Source organism: Amblyomma americanum, chromosome 3, assembly GCF_052857255.1.
Source record: "Amblyomma americanum isolate KBUSLIRL-KWMA chromosome 3, ASM5285725v1, whole genome shotgun sequence".
In the NCBI taxonomy this organism is placed as follows: domain Eukaryota; kingdom Metazoa; phylum Arthropoda; class Arachnida; order Ixodida; family Ixodidae; genus Amblyomma; species Amblyomma americanum.
In genome coordinates, this window is record NC_135499.1 from 110,786,371 (window position 1) to 110,807,320 (window position 20,950).

The window sequence follows — 20,950 nt, forward strand, 5'->3', positions numbered from 1 at the left end:
TTATTGCAGAGTATGCAGATGCCAACATATCTTTGACATATTGTAACGGGAAGAAGCATATCTGATAACCTGAGAAATTGTCTGAACAGAAATAATTCATAGTCTGAAAAGAGAAAACTGCACATCTACTCCGGCCGACATTTTACTGCAGAAACATGCCGTCATGATGATGATACTTATTCATTCACAGTGCCAGCACTCTTTACTGCATAAGTCTGTGCAAGAGTGCGAACAGTAAATGGCAAGCAGCAGCAGCAGTGCATCATCATTTCCTCTGTATTCATTGTCTGTGTACTTAACCAAAATTAAAGATTACGATTACTGACGCTGCAAGACCAGGCCCCTTCTCATCAAACAAGCCATTTCCTACAATGTACTTCGCACCAAGGCACTGCGAGTTTTCTGTTCGAAACATAAGTTAAGGAGCTGCACACCAGAGTTCACACAACTTTCTGCACAGTGCAGATGTCAGACGAGTGATGTATTCCTTCCAGTCCTCATAAATTGGCAGTCAAACCACACCTTCGGTCACATGCAGCGTCACACTGATGTGGATGTTAGTTTTCTGTACAGTATGGTACACTGGTAAAGTGAACATGCGGTCACGTGAAGTTGACTTTCCGCGAGGCGCTGCTGAGGAAAGCCGGAAAGAATGCCAACCTGATTATGGTCCGGAGTTTTTTTCGGCATTCTTTCCCCATGCATAGATCTCATTTTTCACACCCGCAACACATCGATTACCTCTTCTCGCTGCTGAATTGGCTTTTTCCATTCTGTGGTCGCGCTTCTTGCGAAATAAGCAACATTTTCTGCGGACTAGATTATCCATGTGTGAGTGACTTGGTTCATATGCCACTTAACGCGTACAGTACACGTTTCTAAACAGTAATAAACATGCTCTTCTTATTGACAGATTCATGCACTAACACTGCGCCTTGGTTAAAAGATTTTTGCTAGCCCCGGCATCTGCCATCGATACTGAAGCACCTGAACTGGGGCAGCGGAAATAAAGGATAGCAGACAGAAGGGAGAAATGAAACGAAAGAGGTGAGGGGACAGGAAGAGAGGATAGGGGGATAAGTAATATATACAAACTATTTACACAATAACAAATGTGCTATTTGGTTCTTGAAGATTGGTTTTTGAGGAAAGGAAATGACGCAGTAACTGTCTCGCCTATCTCGGTGGACACCCGAACCGCACAGTAAGGGAATAGATGAAGGGAGTGAAAGAAGAAAGGAACAAAGAGGCGGCGTTGTGGAGGGCTCTGGAATAATTTCGACCAACTGGGGATCTTCAAAGTGCACTGATATTGCACAGCACATGGGTGCCTTTTGCGTTTCACCTCCATAGAACCGCAGTGGCTGCGGTTCAGTGCCAACGCGGGTACTCCAGCTCAGTAGACAAGCACCTTAAACACTGGGCCATCGCACGGTGTGGTCAAATTTTGTCGAGCCACTGCGATGAGGGTAATCGCGTTTTCGAAATTCTAAAAGCTTATACGGATATTAGTAACCAAGAACTACACATCTCAAATTGCAACTAGGCGCCTAACTTAGAGGTCAAAAGTTAACTTCAGAATTAGTAAACCAGCTTACTATCGGTTACCTACCGGTTAACTACTGAGTAACTAACTGTTAACTACCGGAGCGATTTCGCCGTCGCTTCACGTTTGACCTTGAACGTCTTTGCAGCGCTGCTGCCACAGCAAGGCATCACGTGACTTCGCCGCGCCGCCAAGCCTAGTCTTTGCCGTCGTTGCACAGGGGCTCCGCAGCTGCGGAGCGGCTGCTTCCGGACCACGTGATCTAGCCGAGCTTCAGCTGGATAAACAAAAAATTAGTTGTGGTTCAACTACTGCTGAACATTGTTAGAGAGCGAGAGCTGTGACGTATTGTGCAAGTAAATGCTGCTTGGCGTCCGTAGCATTGATTGCGTTCCGCACACTGGATAGGCAGCGCGCCCACCCTGGCAGGTGGCAGGTAAATTAATGGTTGATCGCGAGAGGTTGGTCGCCCAATGAACGCTGTGGCCCATTGCTGCAGTGCCGCGTGTCTCCCGCAACGTTGTGAGCGCTAATGCATGCGGCCCACATCTCTCGCCACCACCACGTGGTGGTACCTCAAAGGGCGATTGAGGCGTCCACTGATCCAGGTGGCCAGTTATATGCGCCCTTCCTTTCCACAAAATCATCAGAGTCTAGAACGTTGTCAGCGCCAACGCTAATGAACACAATGAACGCCGACAGCTTTCGCTTTGTTAGTTTATAAGAGAGCCCAGTAAAATGCAAAACTTTTTGTTTTGCCTTTGTTTATTCATGTTTGAAATAATGTCGCTAGATAAAATATATATAAGCTGCGGGGAACACACATTTTAAAGTCGTCTTGATCAGGTTTTCTTTAGGTTTTTTTAGGTTTTCATTGACGAACATGTATCACAGAAATTAGTGGTTTGGTAAATTTGGACAGTAGGAGGTCCAAAACGCAGCAGTCAGGGACACTTCCTATAACAAAATGCCTCCGTAACTATTTGTATACCGCCAGTTTTGAGTACTCGATTTCCAAACTTAGCGATGATTCCAAAGACAACGCATTTTTCATAAATGTATTTTTTCACGCTGAGCGGGCAGTCTGAGTTAGGTAGATAGCGCGCGGTCAAGATTTTGAGCAAAGCCTCCCAGTAACTGAAGAAGGCACACATTTCGTCACAAATGGATATGTTACATTTGCATAAATTATCGTTCAATTTCATTGCCTCTCATTTCGTAGCGACATGTCTTTGTCTTTTCTTTGGTTCACTTGTGCTTCGCTTTTTCGTTCCTCTGAGTGTGCGAGTTTTCTTGCGCTAAGTGTTTCAACATGCCATATTTGGCTTCTTTTTTACAGAACAAGGGATACCTTCTTAAACGGAAAGAATATTCCTAGTGGCATTGCTCCGTTGAACCAAGAAAAAATCTGAACGGCGCCTGTCTCCGGGAATTTAAGCACCCAAGCAAGTCATCACCACAACGACTGGAAGCTGCTGCTGAGGAAGTCATTTACGCTGTGCAAAAGAAACTTTCCAACAGCCGTCGGTCCAGCGGGCTTGTCAAGGTGAACATATACCTGGACATCTTTAGATGGGTTTTCAGTAGGAAAGGAAGACGGCTAGAAAGGGTTTGGATTCTTTGCAGTGATCATGATCGAGGCAGACTTATCGAAGCTGAATTTTCCCTTTGGGTGGCATACTCGAGAAACGAAACTTGCAGTGCAGTGGCGATTGAGTTTCCAGTGCGGGTGAAGGCTACTGTGACACGACAGAAAGCTTGCAATCACTTTCCAAACGGCAATCCTGTAAAAAGTCTGCAAATGTTCCTTGTGTCGAAGGTTGCTGCAGGCAGAACCTAACCCACAGAAATGTGTCCTGATTTATGTTTTAGCGAGTCCTCCGCCTTTCAAATCTTTGTTTCCAGCGCATACGTTTTGCAACTTTGTTTTTGTTTTTTTATATAGTATTGATTCTTGCATTTCAATTTGTGTTGTTTAGAATTTCTTTAAAAAATGAGCTCGGGAGCTTTGCGCTTAGAAATTTCTGAATGTGGCATTTCATTTACATTGACAAATCAAACAGTTCTGAAAATCTCTAGCAACAAAACGCTTTTGGAGAAATCGTATTTTGAGACAATAAACTCTTTGATTGCACATGGCATGCCCAGCTCAGAGAGTTTTAAGGTTTGTTGAGACAAGATCTAGAAGCTTCTGCACCTCGGTAGACACTCAGCACCGAAATATTAAAGGCAGAGCAAAAGAGGGGCTCCTTAAAAAAAAGAGCCATTTAAACATTCCTTTTGATAAGGAAAGTTCTGTTCAGAATCCAAATAACAATATCAAGGACACCATTAGTCAAGCTTTGCAATAAGAAATGAAACTAATGGGGGGTGTATCAGAGCGGTCTCTTTCTGAGCTGTATAAGTCCATTCAAGATTTTGAAGAAAAATGCTTTCAGCTGCAAGAAGAAAATAAAAGCCTGTCATCACAGGCAAAAACTGCCGCTTGCTCAACAACCGCCGGAAAAGGGTCGGGGAAGGTTCGAAAAGCACCGATAAAAGAAAGCTGCATTCTGCAGGAAGTGTGATAGTTCAAGTGCTAGAAGAAATTTTAGAAAGCTATGGGTTGAACTTATGCCTGTTGGTTGTAGAAGACCTTCAAGGGCTACTGCACAAAATTAATTTTTCTGACATTGACAGCATCTGTGTAGCGCGAAATATCAAAAAGAATACCGCAGTAATGGTAAAACTGACCATCGGGACCTACCTTCCCCCGAGAAGAAAAGCGTCCGTGCAATCACCGCGCTCTGATACAACCACTTTGTAAGCAATGTTTTTTGGGAAAAAATGTCTTCAACTGTCCCTAATTTACCCTCGCTCCGTGTCATCAACTCGCACATGCAAAAACTAGACGAAAGCACTGCTGTGTAAATTTAAAACCCCAGGAGAGGTAACTGGCGCTCAGGTGTCTTCTGTGCACGAACTGGAAATCCGTTGGGGAGCACGCAGTCAAAAGAGGTACGACAGGAGAAGAGCTCAGGTCGCAGTCAATTTTGGTTAAAATAGAAGGAGATGGCTGTGTTGTCAGCAAACGAACAAGCTGGACAACTCTTTTCTCCTGATTGACAGCAGCAGGCTGCTGTCAATCATGCTCAATCATCAATCAATCATGCAGCCATACTTTTCAACGCCTGCTCGCAGTCATCGAAGTTTCTGACAACTATTTTCAGATTACAGAAAGTCTGAAGGATTTGAATGACGAAGTTAGCAGTGTTGTGAAAAGGGGCAGTGTCAGCTTGGAGGGACAGGAAGTTCCTGCCATAGTCTGTCTGGGCTCCAATCTAAAATTCTTTCTCGTAGTTCAAGGAATGCAGTCAGCGTCTTCTAGGCACCCATGTCCTTTCTATCGTGCAAATTTAAAGGAACGAAGCAGAGCTGGGGCGAACACAGAGCTTAATAAGCCGCCGAGAGAGGACGGCCTTGCTGAAGAACACGGAATGAAAGTAGTTCCCTTATTCAACATTGAACCTGCGTTTGTGGTTCCAGATATTTTACACATGCGCATTAGAGTCATTAATCGCCTGGTTGATGGATTGATTGTTGAAACAATGGACAAAGACAACCGCGATAAAGTTACGAACTTAAACACCAAGGGCACTCACGTAGAAGCGATTGTGCAGGCAATTAACAGCTGTGGTATAAAGTTTGAACTGTGGTAGGACGAAAGAAAAGGAAAAAAAAATTGCCTGTATTCAAGGAGACTCCTGCGAGCGCCTCCTCGAAATGCTGCCAGAGAGGCTCCTTGGAAAACTCAGCCCGGAAACAGAAAACAAAGTCATCTCACTTTGGAAAATGCTCAGTCGCATTTTTGATCATATTGAGCATAACACGAGCGGCGAAAGCATCGAGCAAGAAACGACAAAATTTCATAAAACGTACTTAGAACTTGGAGAACTAGGACATACGCGTTACGGGGCTGAGAGAATGACGCCATATATGCATATTCTTTCCTGTCATGCCTCAAAGAAGCATAAAGAATTCAAGTGTTTGGGGTGGCTTTCCAGCGAAGGCATTGAGAAAAAGAATGATATTCTGAAACAATTGCATCATGCAAAATCCAATAAATGGAATGCTGCTGCCGCCGATGCGCTGAAGCTGGCAAAATGCCTTGAGAATAGCGCACACGTAACAATAAGTCGCACGTACAAAAAAACACGATCGTTTATACTGGGTTGAAGGTATGATTTTAAGAGTCGCACAAATAGGGCTCGAAGCGCTCCCGAAACGGAGCACGAGGATACACCTCCCGCTTGCATCGAGGATATGGACGCGGTTGAACTGCGGACCTAACTGAAAGCCGCTGGCATTTCAACGAAACTAAAATCAGTTCCCAAACTGCGTGAGATGCTTCGCAAAGAAAGAGAAAAGCGATGTGTTCAGCAGCCGACTTGACTTCTAATGGAAAAAAGTTCTCTTGCCTGTTCGCGACGTTCCACAAGTCTGTATGCCTGTTTTCACTTTTTTAAGGAAATATTGACCAAAAATTTTTGTACTGCAGTATGTGCACACTTGCAGCTTGTTACGGTTTACTACGTCTCTTCACTCAGTGCTAAAACTCGCAGTATCGCTTGCACGACTAAGCGGATGTGAAATTCTTTGTTTATGCTTATATATAGTAACTTATATGTGCACTAAATGTTCTTCGTTCTTCGCCATATTTGTGATAATCTGTCTCGATGTGCAATATATACCCGCTGTATGTGTATTGATGTATGAGATGTTTATACTTTTTTCTATAGTGTCACGCTGTGCTGATTTGTATTCTTGGTGTTTCATGAAAATTAGGCCACGTGTGTTTTATAATTTTTGCAGTGCACGTTTGAAATGCCATCGCAGTGCACATATGGCTGCCCATGTTCCCTCCTAAACAGCGCGCTTCATGTGGCTGACCTGATTGTAGCGCGGCTATTGCACCTCTCCTTTCCTCACAACCAACTATAGTGATGTGTGGCAGTTGCAAGTGGTACACGTCTATGTAAAAAGTGTAAAGTTTTGTCATACTTAATATTTACTTCTGACACTTTCAGAAGCTGGTTCAGTGCATGAGTGATATTGTGTATTTCTAGGAAACTGTCGAAATGTATCATTTAGACTTTTTCTGCGCCATGATGTGATGCGATAATAAATGTATTCTGTTATGTCAAGTAAAGTTCCCTTTTGAAATTTTTGGACTAGTTTTTGTAGCGATAGCTACATTACGGTGGCATTTCGTCCCTTCAGCGTGGCGGCGCAGCCACAGGGTGTCGGCGCCGCCATGCTCTCACGTGGTTGGACACGTGGTGCGGACAGCTGCCGGCGGCGCGGCGCCGTGGCTTATCACGTGGTTCGTCACGTGGTTGGTCACGTGACCAAGTTTCACTCGGCCAGCTGTAGAGCTATAGCTAGAGCTGTAGCTATCGCGTCACTCCAGGTTTAAGCAAAGCTAAAGCACCGCCAATATTTTTCTTGCTACTAGCTGCCACAAAAGGACGGGAACAGAGAATTGAGCAAAACGCTAAACAGGTTAGGAAATTTCGTAGGCTGTAGAGCCACGTTTAGGGTGCTGTTGCTAGTGCAGGGAACATGAATAAGTGCCATACGCATTGGTACATTTAATTTTCGCTATTTTCAACTTCTCTCCGCAACTTAATGTGGCCCCCTTTTGGAGAATCTCATTTGCGACCATGTTCTATTTGAGAGCCTGTATCCGCAAATGGGTGCCGTCGATCGCACCGACGACGCAAGGAAAGCCGGCGAAAGCGTTGAAGCCGCCTTGGACTTCCCGCAGTTGGCTAGGCGACGGCCAGCTGGAAAGAAAACGGGGGTGGTCATCTTCCGTTTCACGCCGATGTCATGCGCGGGCTTGCACACACTCGATCGCACGCGCATATATTAAGGGAGTCACATTTATAATGATATTAATCTCGCCTGACTATCACACAGCCTCGCACGGTGTCGACTCGAAAGAACAGAATCAAGAAATATGCGCTTGAACACCAAAACATTCACGGCCAGCGATAACTATACACACTGCTTGCGATCCTTTCGCGTGAAAAAGAACGCATTTGAGACGTCGGACGTGCGGCAGCTGATGTTCAAGCCGCGCAACTGGTTAAAATGCATGCGAGAATACGCAGAGCCAAAGACAGCAAGCGGCAGTAACAACATAGAGGGAAAGGTAGAAGGCTGGAGACAGGCTTACCAGATCCAATCTTTGCTGCGGCGGACGAGGGCGACAGCAACTCGGCGTACTGTGCGGCTTGCTGTAGATCCGTGGGCGCCGATCACACCTCCGGCAGTAATCCGGGAAACAGCCGGAGGCAAAAAACTTCAGTGCCGGCATCAGCTAAAAAAAAAAACTTCAGTGCCGGCATCAGCTGTTTATGGAGGAAAAACGCTAAGGCGCCCGTGTGCTGTGCGATGTCAGTGGACGTTAAAGATCCCCAGGTTGTCGAAATTATTCCGGAGCCCTCCACTACGGACCTATTCGTTCCTATCTTCTTTCACTCCCTCCTTTATCCCTTCCCTTACGGCGCGGTTCAGGTGTCCAACGATATATGAGACAGATACTGCGCCATTTCCATTCCACCAAAAACCAATTGTTATTATTATCATCAGCTGCAGCTGGGTGCACAAAGCGCCGCTCCGAAGGCTCCGACGCGTCGAGGGCTCGATCTTGGAGCGAAGAAGCTTGGCTTGGCTCGGCGAGAAATGCCTTCACGCCAGAGCCGTATGCGGCGCTGCAGCTGGAGGGATAGATAGATTAGGCTTCAAGTATAGTAAGGGAAAATCTGCAGTCATGATATTTAATGAAGAGGGCGGCGAGCATAGAATACAGGAGTTTGTGCTAAATGTAGTGAATGAGTACAAGTATCTTGGGGTGTGGATAAATAACAGTGTTGAGTATCTGACAGAGCATGAAAAATATGTAATGAATAAAGCTAGTAGGAATGCAGCTGTCATGAAAAATAGTGCACTGTGGAATTACAATAGGTATGAGGTGGTAAGAGGGATCTGGAAAGGGGTGATGGTCCCTAGCCTGACCTTCGGGAATGCGGTCCTGTGTATGAGGCCAGATGTTCAAGCAAGGCTGGAAATTAGGCAACGGGGAGTAGGGAGGTTAGCTTTGGAAGCACATGGCAATACACCAAATCAGGGGATACCGGGTGATATGGGATGGGCGTCTTTCGAGAGCAGAGAGGCTAGCAGTAAGATAGCATTTGAGGAACGATTGTGAAGTATGGAGGAAAAGTGGTGGGCTAGGAAAGTTTTCAGATACCTGTATATAAAGATTGTTGACACGAAATGGAGAAAGCGAACTAGAAAATTGACAGGCAAATATCTGGACAGCAGTAAGGGGGCAAATCAGCAATTATCGGTTAAGAAAAAGGTTAAAGGAGCAGAGAGAGCTTTGTGGAAAACAGGGATGCTGATGAAATCCGCACTGGAAACATACCGGACCTTTAAACAGGAAATTGTCAAAGAAAATATGATAAATGTAGGGGAAGTTCTTTGTTGTTTGACGCCAGGACTGGAGTTTTGCGGACTAAGACGTATAGAGTCAGGTACCAGGAGATAGACACTTTGTGCATTGCGTGCGGAGAGGAGGAGGAAACAGCTGAACACTTCATACTTTTCTGTAAAGGGCTTCACCCTACAGTAGAAGGCAGCGGGGCTGACTTACCCAAGGCATTGGGGTTTAGGGATAGTGAAGGGAAAGTGGATTTTAAGAGGTTAGAAGTAACCAAGCGAAGGTTATCTGATTGGTGGCTAAAAGCAAGACAGGAGTAAGAAGAAGAAAGGGAATTTTAATGAAAGAAAGGCGGAGAGGTCGGCCGGTAACAGGGCCCTGGCCTGCTACTCCACACAGGGGAAAGGGAAGAGGAGGAAAAGGAAAGTGTGAATGAAGGCTGATGATGGCATAATACAATGAGTTTCACGGGTGATGTCTATGCACACGCACACACACACACACAACACTGGCTGGCGCTCGCATCGCGGTTACTGGACACACATAAAACTCAAAACTGGTGTCTGCAACACAACACCGACACATGTCATTAACCATGTAGGTTGTGCACAGGCGGTCACAAACGAGTATCCAGGCCTGTTTCAAAAAGTTGAGCAGGGCTTTTGTCACACGCCACCAATCAGAACGTCTCGTCCTTGCGCCCAGAAGAGTTTCCTCAGAGAGAGGGCGAGAGTCCAGGTTTTTCACGGTCGCCTCCAATGTTGTTCTTTCAGAAGTATACTTCGGGCACGTGCAAAGAAGGTGTCCAATAGTCTCTGGTGTGTTGAACTGTGCGCAATTTGGGCTACTTTCGATGCCGATCTTGTGAAGATAGTGTTTGGTGTAGGCAACGCCAAGCCGTAGCCGGTGGAGTAAAGTCCCATGACGTCGCACCACCACAGATGGGAAATGTAATCGTGAGCCAGCGTCAAGCTTACACACGCGGTCCTGTTGATGACTCGGATCATGCCAGTGCGACTGCATTGCCGCCTGCATTAAATGCGCCAACAAGGCTCCAATGTCTGATCTTGAAAAGGCTATCTCAATGAAAGCACCATCACTATGTGCCATCCGAGCCTCGGCGTCAGCACGCTCGTTTCCCGCTATGCCGCAATGGCTCGGTATCCATTGAAACTTTATGATATGGCCGCGGTGGAAAGCCTCGGCTAACAAAAGCACAATCTGTTGAACCAGCTGCTCGCATGCTCTTGGTTTTAGATAAGTTTGTACGACCTGTAATGCCGATCTCGAGTCGCAGAATATAGTCCATTGCTGCGCTGGCTGGTCACCAATATAAAGGACGGCTTCTCGTATGGCTGCCAATTCGGTTGCCGTAGAGGACGTTTTGCGCATGAGCCTGAAACGGTGACATGAGGCATTTCCTGGCACTATCACCGCTGCAGCTGAAGAAGTGGTCGTAACGAATCCGTCCACGAAAACATGCTGGGTGTTAGTATACATAGATGTAATGTATGACAGCGCCAGCTGTTTCAGTCCGACTGTTGGAATGTGCGTTTTCTTTAAGACAGGAGCCACCTAGCCATGTCTTGTGAAATTTTAAGACAGGAGTAAAATTTCACAAGACATGGCTAGGTGGCTTGAGCCACCGCCCGATGTAAAGGGTTCAGCCGTATCCATCCATCCATCCATCCATCCATCCATCCACCCATCCATCCATCCATCCATCCATCCATCCATCCATCCATCCATCCATCCATCCATCCATCCATCCATCCATCCATCCATCCATCCATCCATCCATCCATCCATCCATCCATCCATCCATCCATCCATCCATCCATCCATCCATCCATCCATCCATCCATCCATCCATCCATCCATCCATCCATCCATCCATCCATCCATCCATCCATCCATCCATCCATCCATCCATCCATCCATCCATCCATCCATCCATCCATCCATCCATCCATCCATCCATCCATCCATCCATCCATCCATCCATCCATCCATCCATCCATCCATCCATCCATCCATCCATCCATCCATCCATCCATCCATCCATCCATCCATCCATCCATCCATCCATCCATCCATCCATCCATCCATCCATCCATCCATCCATCCATCCATCCATCCATCCATCCATCCATCCATCCATCCATCCATCCATCCATCCATCCATCCATCCATCCATCCATCCATCCATCCATCCATCCATCCATCCATCCATCCATCCATCCATCCATCCATCCATCCATCCATCCATCCATCCTGAATGTGTCAAGCCGATCTGTCCCGTCACTAAATACGCGTTCGCGGTGTAACAGCCGATCGGCGAGCAACTCGAGGCGGATCAACCGCACGGCAGCCATGTTGGAGAAGACTGGCAATATTTTTCGTTGAGCCTGCCCGAAGCAGGCTAGGTTTCCTGCCTATTGAAAGCTTCACTTCCCGCCTTGTTGCAGGCTAGTTTCTTTCGTGCAAGAAAATTTTCGGCTAGGGAAGATAAAGACTCCAATGAGCGCGATTGAGTCTGAAGTTTAGAGTTAGACTCGACTAACGTGTTTTGTGCAAGCGGGCCCTGGTATTTGCGTTGTCGGCGTCGGCGCCATGAGAGAAAAAACTCACGGGCATGGCTCTGGCAGGTGGTCTCGAGGGAGCAACGTGTTGGAGGCTGGTGGGCCACCTAGTTGACGTTAAGGGGTACGCTATCGCGTCATACCTTTAAGGCGGATATTGTGTTCCTCCAATTTTTCTTAGCAGTGAATGCATAAAATCCGCGAGTATTAAAACATGTAACATCTTTCCTGGGCTCATTTGAACATGTACAGATCACGAGAATGTCTTTCGACGTAGTTGTGTGCAGCCTTCGTGTGCATGCCTTATGTTATTCGTATGTTCGCACTAATGTTTTGTGACCGCTTTAGTTGGCGATGCTCCCTGCGCGGGAAGCTGTGTTGTCAGCGTGCAAGCTGGCAATTTGAATCTGTGGCATAACTCTATGCTTGCATGTTTTTTTTTTCCGGTCTTCAGCAGCAGGGCTGACTGGCCGCACACTTTCTTTTTTTGTGTGTGTGTGCAGTGACATTCAAGAATACTTGATGCTCTTTGTTGTTTTTGTTTGAACTTTCAAATAATGTGACATCTGCTTGTTGCATCACTGCGTTGTTTTATTCTCAAATCAATGACAGTAAATGAAATGATTCCAGTTCGGGTGAGCGATAGGGACAGGGAGTAACAGTATGTAAATAATGGAGTAATCATTCAGCATCCTCTGTAGCCATATGGCTGCTCTTGTGTGGATGCTAATAGGCAAATTGCCTAGACAGCTGCTACGCCATTTCCTTTCCTCAAAACCAACCTTACTACACCGTTCCTACAAACTCCGTTCTCTTCCCCCCACCCTTCCCTGCTGTCCTGGTCTAGGTTAGCTCTGAACACCGGATGTTTCTTCATAAACAGCGGGGTTCCATGGTTTCATTACTTTTTAGCCGGAAGGATGCGCTTGGGTGGATACTAATGTGCGATTAAACCTTCAAAACCTTACTCCACCTTTGGGAATTGGGCCTGCAACTATGTACAACCTCTGTCAAGACTGTTGCTTTTCAGCAGTTTACAAAGGTCTGTTGTAGCACAAGTCCCCATACAAAACGTCCTATGGGCGCCTATGGAAAAAGCTATGTCCGTCTATGGCCTTTTATGAACGACTATAAGCACCTACAGAGGTGCTTATTGCTAGCTGTTGAAAAATCTATGCCACTAAAGCTATAGCTTTGGAACCATACAACTGTCTTCAGCTCTCTATAGAAAAATAAATCAGCCTGTATATACAGCTATAGATAGAAATAGAAAAGTTTTAGAGCTATTTGGGCCAAATGCCTATAGCCGGCCATAGGACATTTTTGTATGGGTCCACACGTTATGTCCTGCTCCCGCTTCCTCCAGGTAAGTGATCTACGTGCACAATATTGCTACGTGGCCCGAAGTCTAGGCAGGCAGACGGACGACCGGAGCACAGGGCACAGAGAACACTGAGCGGATAGCGCGCACACACCGGGCACTTCCTCCACGTCGTCTTTACGAAGATTATCCGTTGCGCGGCCTCCCGGTCGAAAAGGCACCGTCCCGGTGTACATCAGGGCAGTGAATGGGATTGCGAGACATATCGCAATATCAGGCTCATGCTGAGAGGACCTGGCACCGAGGAAGGCCGGAGCGATCTCATAAGTGTCTGCGGTGACTTGGCGCAGCACACGGTACGGTCTGATATAGCAGGACAGAAGTTTTTCAGAGAGCCCCACGCGGCGAGATGGCGAGGTAGCCAGGGGAGAAGGAGACCACACGGTGAGGGCGGTTTTAGACTTCCTGCTGAGAGCTCTGGGAAGCGAGTAGCCGGGAAGCAAGTAGCAGTAGAAGTGGGGAGCAGCGTCTCCAGAGGCAGTAGGGGCTCGCGGCCGTACAAAAGATAAAAAGGGGAGCAGCCGGCAGTGTCATATGGCGGGAGAATTGTAGGCGAAGGTAACATAGGGTAGAGCGATATCCAAGTCGCGGTAGTCCGGAGAAACGTACATAGCCAACGTTTTGGTGAGTGCGGTTGAGGCGTTCTGTGAGGCCGTTTGTCTGCGGGTGGTAGGCAGTGGTGAGCTTATGGTTTGTAGTGCACGGCCGAAGAATGTCCGCGACAACTCTGGACATGAAGCATCCGCCTCGGTCGGTAAGAAGTTGACGGGAAGCACCATAATTTAGGATGTGGTCAGTCAAAAGAAAATCGGCAACATCAATAGCAGTACTGGTAGGAAGTGCCTGCGTGATTGCGTAACGAGTAGCGTGTCTGTGGCAACAGCTACCCATCTGTTACCCGAGGTGGATTGCGGAAACGTTCCCAAAAGGTCTAAGCCGAGGCGTTGGAATGGTTCGGGTGGGACGTCAATCGGCAGAAGCAGACCGGCCGACAGAGTGGTGGGGCGTTTCCGGCGCTGGCACTCCTCGCAGGCAGCAACATAGGGGCGTACACAGAGGTAGAGGCGGGGCCAAAAGAATCGACGACGCACGCGGTCGTAAGTACGGGAGACACCCAAGTGGCCAGCAGTGGGGAGATCATGCAGCTCTCGGAGGACAGCAGTGCGGAGGTGTTTGGGCACAACGAGGAGGAGGTCAGGGCCAGCTTGGTTAATGCTCCTACGGTAAAAAACTCCATCACGGAGCAAAAAGCGGCGCTTCGGAGGGTCTAATAGGGTGGTATGGAGGTGGTCGATAATTGAGCGCAGCACAGCATCGTGGCGCTGTTCTTCGGCCATGATGGCGAGGGCAGAGGGAGAGCCCAGGGCGTCCTCGCTGTCAGTGCCAGGATTGTCACACGGGCGAACAGGGTAACGGGAAAGGCAGTCAGCATCGGCGTGCAAGCGACCAGACTTGTAGAATACACAGTAATCGTACTGCTGCAGGCTCAGTGCCCAAGGCGGAAAATCTTCAAGCGCCGACCAATCGTTAAAAAGGATGACGTTTCGGCCCCGGCTTACGGGGGCCATGTTCATAATGAAAGAAAGACAGGAGTGAAGGTAGGTTATATAGGTTTCATCGTATGACGCAAGCAGCGGGAGTATATCGGGGGTAGATTGCCTTCGTTGCAATTGAGCGTGTTTGCCGTCGTCTGAATATAAAAAGATTCTAGGTAAAGCCTTGTCGTCTTGCGCTTTTCTTTTCCGATCCGCCATGAACATATCCGACCAGACGGGTTTCCGTCGAACCCTGGATTTCAGCTCAGTGCCCAACGACGTAGCCGTCCTGTAGGGTCTTTCAAGGAAGAGACCCTGCACAACGCATGGTGGTCAGTGACAACTGTAAAGTAGCGGCCGTATAAATATGGGCGGAATTTCTCAACCGCCCAGACAAGGGCTAAGCACTCACGTTCCGTAATTGAGTAATTGCGCTCCAGGGCTGAGAGGAGGCGGCTGGCATAGGCGATGACACGGTGCTGTCTGGATTGCCTCTGAGAGAGGATAGAGCTGATGCCGTAGCCCCTAGCGTCAGTGCGGACTTCAGTGGGAGTGGTCACACCGAAGTGCGCCAGAACTTGCGTGGTAGTAAGCTTCAATATCAGGGTGGAAAACACTTGTACTTGGTGGGGACCCCAGATGAAGGTGGCGTCCTTTTTCAGGACGTCGGTGAGGCGGCTAGCGATGTCGGCGAAGCCTTCAACAATTTGACGAAAGTAGGAGCACAGCCCTAAGAGGCTTCGGACGTCGTTACAGGAACGTTGCTGGGGAAATTCTGACGGCTCGGTTCTTATCAGGGTCAGGGTGGACCCCCGTGTTGTCGACCACATAACCCAAGATGGCGAGCTGACGGCGCGCGAAACGGCACTTAGACGAGTTGAGGTGCAGGCCGGAACTTGACGAAAGAGGGAAATGATTTGGGAAAGGTCAGCGAGGTGAGAGGAAAACGTGGGCGAAAAGACAATGACTCATCGAGATAGCACAGGCAGGTGGACAACTAAAAGCCTTGCAAAAGGGCATCCATCATGCGTTCGAATGCTGCTGACCCGTTGCATAATCCGAAAGGCATAACTTTAAATTGATAAATGCCATCAGGGGTCACAAAGGCGGTCTTCTCACGGTCCTGGTCATCTACAACAATTTGCCAGTAGCCCGAGCGAAGATCTATGGATGAGAAGAATTTGGCACCATGGAGGCAATCAAGTGCATCATCGATGCGCGGCGGGGGGTACACGTCCTTTATAGTGATTTTATTCAAGTGGCGATAATCAATGAGAAACCTCCAGGAGCCGTCCTTCTTCTTGACAAGTACGGCGGGTGAGGCCCAGGGACAGTGGTAGGGTTCGATAATGTTTTTCCCTAGCATTTCAGTAACTCGCGCATTGATTAGCTAGAGACCCGGTAGAGACCCGGTAGGGGCGGCGGCGGATGGGAGGGGCATCGCCGGTTTCAATGCGGTGCCTGACGGCGAGAGTTTGACCCAGCATGGTGTTGTTCACATGAAAATCAAAAATATCCGAAAAATACACGAGAAGGGCACGAAGCTGGGCAATTTGGTCGGGACGGAGGTCGGTAGCCATCATGGACGTGAAGGCGTCTGTCGACAGAGGAGACTGCCGGCGCGTGGAGGCGGTGTCTTGAACAGGGGTGGCGGCCAACGTAGCGACCTGGCAAAGAGCGATAGGGGATAGCGTAGCCACGCAGATGCCGGACTGGAGCACTTAAGAAGAGACGCCGAAGTTGAGGGAATGCAGCGAGAGGGCGTTTGCTTAGACGATGGCGATGGTATGAGGTAGGGCGACGTTACGGGTCAGCAAGAGGTCAAGATTGGGAGTAACGAGATAGTCGCCATCAGTAACTGGGCGAGGAGGGGTCAGTGGAACGAAAGAGGCGGTTCGGGATGACAGGCGAGAGTATTTGGCACTGAACAGTCGCAGTGATACATCGACTGGTTCTGAATCCAGCAGTGGAAGTTCGAGGTGTAGGACACCCTCCGAGCAGTCAATAAAGGCGGAATGTTCAGTCAAAAAAATCCAAGCCGAGGATAAGGTCATGCGCACCAGTGGTCAGCACGGTGAACTGAACCGGTACACTCTGGCCGGAAATAGTAACCTGCACGGTACACATACCGTCCACAGCAGGTGTGACGCCATCTGCGATACGCACACGGGACATGCCAGGCGTGAGGACTTTGCGGAGGCGACGGCGGAGGGCAGCACTCATCACTGATACATGGGCACCGGTTTCAGTCAGGGCGCGCACAGTAACACGGTCGATAGTGACGTCCAGGAGATTAGGTCGAGTGGTCGAGAGACGATTTGTGTATTGTATGGTATTGTAGAGTATTGGGATTCTATATGGCGCATAAGCTACTCAGGCTATCATGCGCCAAACACATGGTATAATTTATTTCAAGAATTGGGTGTCCTCAGTGAAAGTCCTTGTCCGGACAAGGACTCCGAGGAGCCCAACTAATCAAATGTATACCTCAGCCGCCTTCTCAGGCCTGCGAAAATGAATGAGGTGTATCGTAAAATGCGTCAAAGCATAGGGTAAGAATTTTTAGAAATAACAGTTCTGTGATATTATATTATGTTTAATATCGCTGCGTCTTTCAGAAAACTCAGAACAGATGAAATTCTTACAGATGGATTATCTCCTAAAAGTAAATTGGGGTGGAAGGGAATGCGTTCATTGTAAAATACGGTAAACATTTTTTTTCCTTTGCCGCTCGAGTAGTGTGCACGACAATAGCACGTGATTTATTGTGAGCTCATCTCCACATTTCTCACATAAAGGTCTGTCTTGTTTTGTCATTAGAAAGTTATGTTAGGTGTGTGTGTCCATTATGGAGACGGCATAAAATAACTTCGATGAAACGTTTTGCTGTGAGCATGACTTCCATTATTCTATTAAGGGTTTTACTAAGTGTAGCTTATTATTTCTTTCAGTGTTCCATTGGGACTGTCATACCTGATTTTACACTGTACCAGCTTCATGCCATCTTTGTATGGAATGTTCACGTTCTTTATTTCTTTGTTCCGAGCTTTTGCAGCACATGCATCCGCCTTCTCATTGCCTGTGATTCCGATGTGGCTTGACACCCAGCAAAATTTTGTCTTTTACCTGTGTTTTAGCTCTTCTTATGTTATGAATGATATCACCGATTAGTGGTCTAACTGTATTTTTATGGTGAAGAGAGTTGAGTACGCTCAGAGAATCAGTGTAAATGATGCTATTCACAATGTGCTCATTTATAATTTTTTCTACAGCTCAGAGACTGCGTAACACTCTGCCTTGAAAATGGATGCGTACTTAGGCAGCCGTATTGTTTTTCTCAATTATTTTGAACCGCAGCACTTGCGACGTAGTGTGGAGATTTTGATCCATCAGTATAAAATGCCGTATATTCCCTGCATCATTCGTTTACGGTTAAGTATTATTGTAATATTGCCACAGTACCAAGCAATCCAGTGGCGCCATACCGCGGCCGAACTGTTTTAGATGGGATTTTTGTCATGCCTTGCGCACTCGAATGGCTAGGAGATTCGTATTCTTCGCGCACGCCGGAAACCCCGGAAACGAGGCCGCCAACGCACAAGCTCGAGTTAAAGCCGGCCGAGCAGTAGACGGTCCGAACCCGGAGGCAACCGGTGAAGCGCTAACCTCCTATCACGATCACACCACCCATTTTAGACTCGCACGTAGGCAGTTCCCGCCGCCGCCCCCCTCACTGTCAAGGGAGCAGCAGGTGGCGTGGAGAAGACTACAAACCGACTCTTTCCCCAACCCAAATGTGTACTGGCACATATTTATTACAACCTCCAGCCCTAACTGCCGCTTCTGCGGTGCAAAAGCTACTTTAGACCACATAATCTGGGACTGTAAAGCACATCCCCCACCCCCAGATCTCATGGCTGCTCCCTCACCTGACGCGTGGCTTTCAGTAAAGGTCAGCGACGACCGAGGCACTCAAGTCAAGGCTGTCGAATGGGCCTGTGCGGTACGAGACCTACATGGTCTGGACCTCACTTACTGACCACGAATCTACACTTTCTTTCAATAAAACTTTTACTCACTCATTCACTCCCAGCACGTCTAATTAAACCTGGCTTGAGTGTTTCGCCCGTTTGTCGGTGACATATTTGGTGGAACCGCTGGGTAACGGTCCATGTACGCTTACCTGGAGGACATTCTTGACGTTAGTTCTCAATGCGTGGCTACAACACCAGTCCACAAGGCCTGCCGCCGCCTGCGAGGCCTAAAGCCAGAGTTCGGACAACTCGCAAGACCAGCAAGGGCCATGACGTCCGCTACGGCTAGCCAGACAAGTCAGCCTTCCGGGAATGCCCCGCCATTCGTCCTTCACACGCCTCGGTCGCCCCCATCATTCCACGGTGAGAGGTTTGAGGACGTTGAAGACTGGTTGGTCAGCTTTGACCGAGTGGCGGGTTTCAATGGGTGGGACGGCGAGCGCAAGCTGTGCAACGTCTACTTTGCGCTGTAGGACTCGGCCAAAACATGGTTTGAGAACCACGAAGCTTCCTTTACCACCTGGGAGGCTTTTCGTCGAGAGCTGCTAGCGACATTTACCAGCAGCGAAAGAAAAGAGACGGCTGAAATCGCCCTGCGCTCAAGATAACAGCAGCCGAATGAGAGCGTCGCGATGTTCATAGAGGACATGACGCGACTGTTCAATCGGGCCGACCCGGCTATGCCCGAAGCCCAGAAGCTACGCCACTTAATGCGTGGCGTAAAAGAGCAGCTATTTGCCGGAATGGTCTGTGACCCACCACGAACAGTGTCCGACTTCACCAAGGAGGCAATGGGTATCGAGCGCTCTCTGCAGGAACGAGGCGCCCACTACGGACGTAAGGCTATACTGTAGCAGCCGCTTCCCAGTACACGCCTACGTCGCTGCCCGCCGAGGATCTTCGGGAGCTTGTAAGAAGCCTTGTGCGCGAGGAACTGGCGAAACTTCGCTTTGAAGCTCCACAGGTCAGCGTCGCTGCCGTAACGGACGTGGTCCGCGAATAAATCCGACGAGTTGTGCAGCCAACCCCCAGCTCAACACCCGGTGCCCTCCGTTATGACGTAGAGTCCCGGGCCAGCGATGCGAGCCTTTTCCCTCGTCTCTCCTGTGCCATACCTGCAGGAGCCAGTCGCAACTTTACCATCCCTGCAGCAGGAGTTCAGGCCACCCGTGAGCAAAGCGCACGTTTGGCGTACGCCAAACAATCGGCTGCTCTGTTACCTCTGCGGTTAGCCCGGCCACATCCTCCGTCACTGCCCTTACCGCAGAATGGGTTTAAAGGGTTTTTCACCTGACGCACCTCGACCACGCTACGGTGAAAGACCACGGGATAACGAACAGTACTTGGCTGATAACGTGCAATATTCGACCTCGAAGCGACGCCAGTCCCGTTCGCCATCCCCTAGGCGGTTCTCTTCACCCGGCCGCCCGTCATCCTCTGGCCAGCTCAGAGGCACGTCCCCACGTGGGGAAAACTGAAGACGGCGTCCTCCGGGGGTAGGGCTGCCGCTACAGGACCGAGTCAAGAGCCTCCACCCGATGATTCGCCGCGACGCTCCGACCGATGACGACCTGAACCGACGACCTCGACGACGCGCTCCGACCGACTGGTCTCCGCCGAAATGCCGGTATCCGCCGACAACCACGACGTTAGCGCACTCGTGGATACCGGCGCCGATTTTTCTGTAATGAGCAGACGGTTAGCCACGGCCTTGAGGAAGGTTCTGACCCCTTGGTCTGGGCCGCAGATCCGGACAGCTGGTGGCCACGTGGTAACTCCGATCGGTGTCTGCACTTCGCGAATCCAGATCCGCGGTGTTACTTCCCTGGCTGCTTTGCTGTGTTACCCGAGTGCTCCAAAGACCTCGTGCTCGGTTTGGATTTCCTTCAGGAGTACGGTGCCCTTATCAACCTCCAGGAGCTAATAGTGTCGTTTTCCACCCAAGGCCCTGTCGACGACGATTCCGAGCCACGCAGGGCTGAGTTATGCGTCTGTGACGACCACGCATTGATCCCGTCCAGAGCCAGCATGTTTGTTACCGTCGAGTGTGATAACAGCCCCAGCATTCGTGCCATCGCTGAAACCAACATCTCACTGCTTCTGGGTCGGCAAGTCTGTGTAGCTCGCGGAATTAGGGAATTGAACTGTGGGCGAACCGAACTTTTAGTGGCCAATTTTGGCTCTGAACCCCAGTGTTTGCCTGGCAAAACAGCTATAGCGTATTTCGAAGAACTTAGCGAATTCGCGGGACAGCACTCGCTGTCCCGCGAATTCTCAGAGAATACGGTCTTTGAGGCACTGTTCTACAGCCCCGCCGCTTAAACGTATGTACAGTTTATGTAATTAGTAACCAGAATACATGGTTTGCCTCTTAGTTGAACAT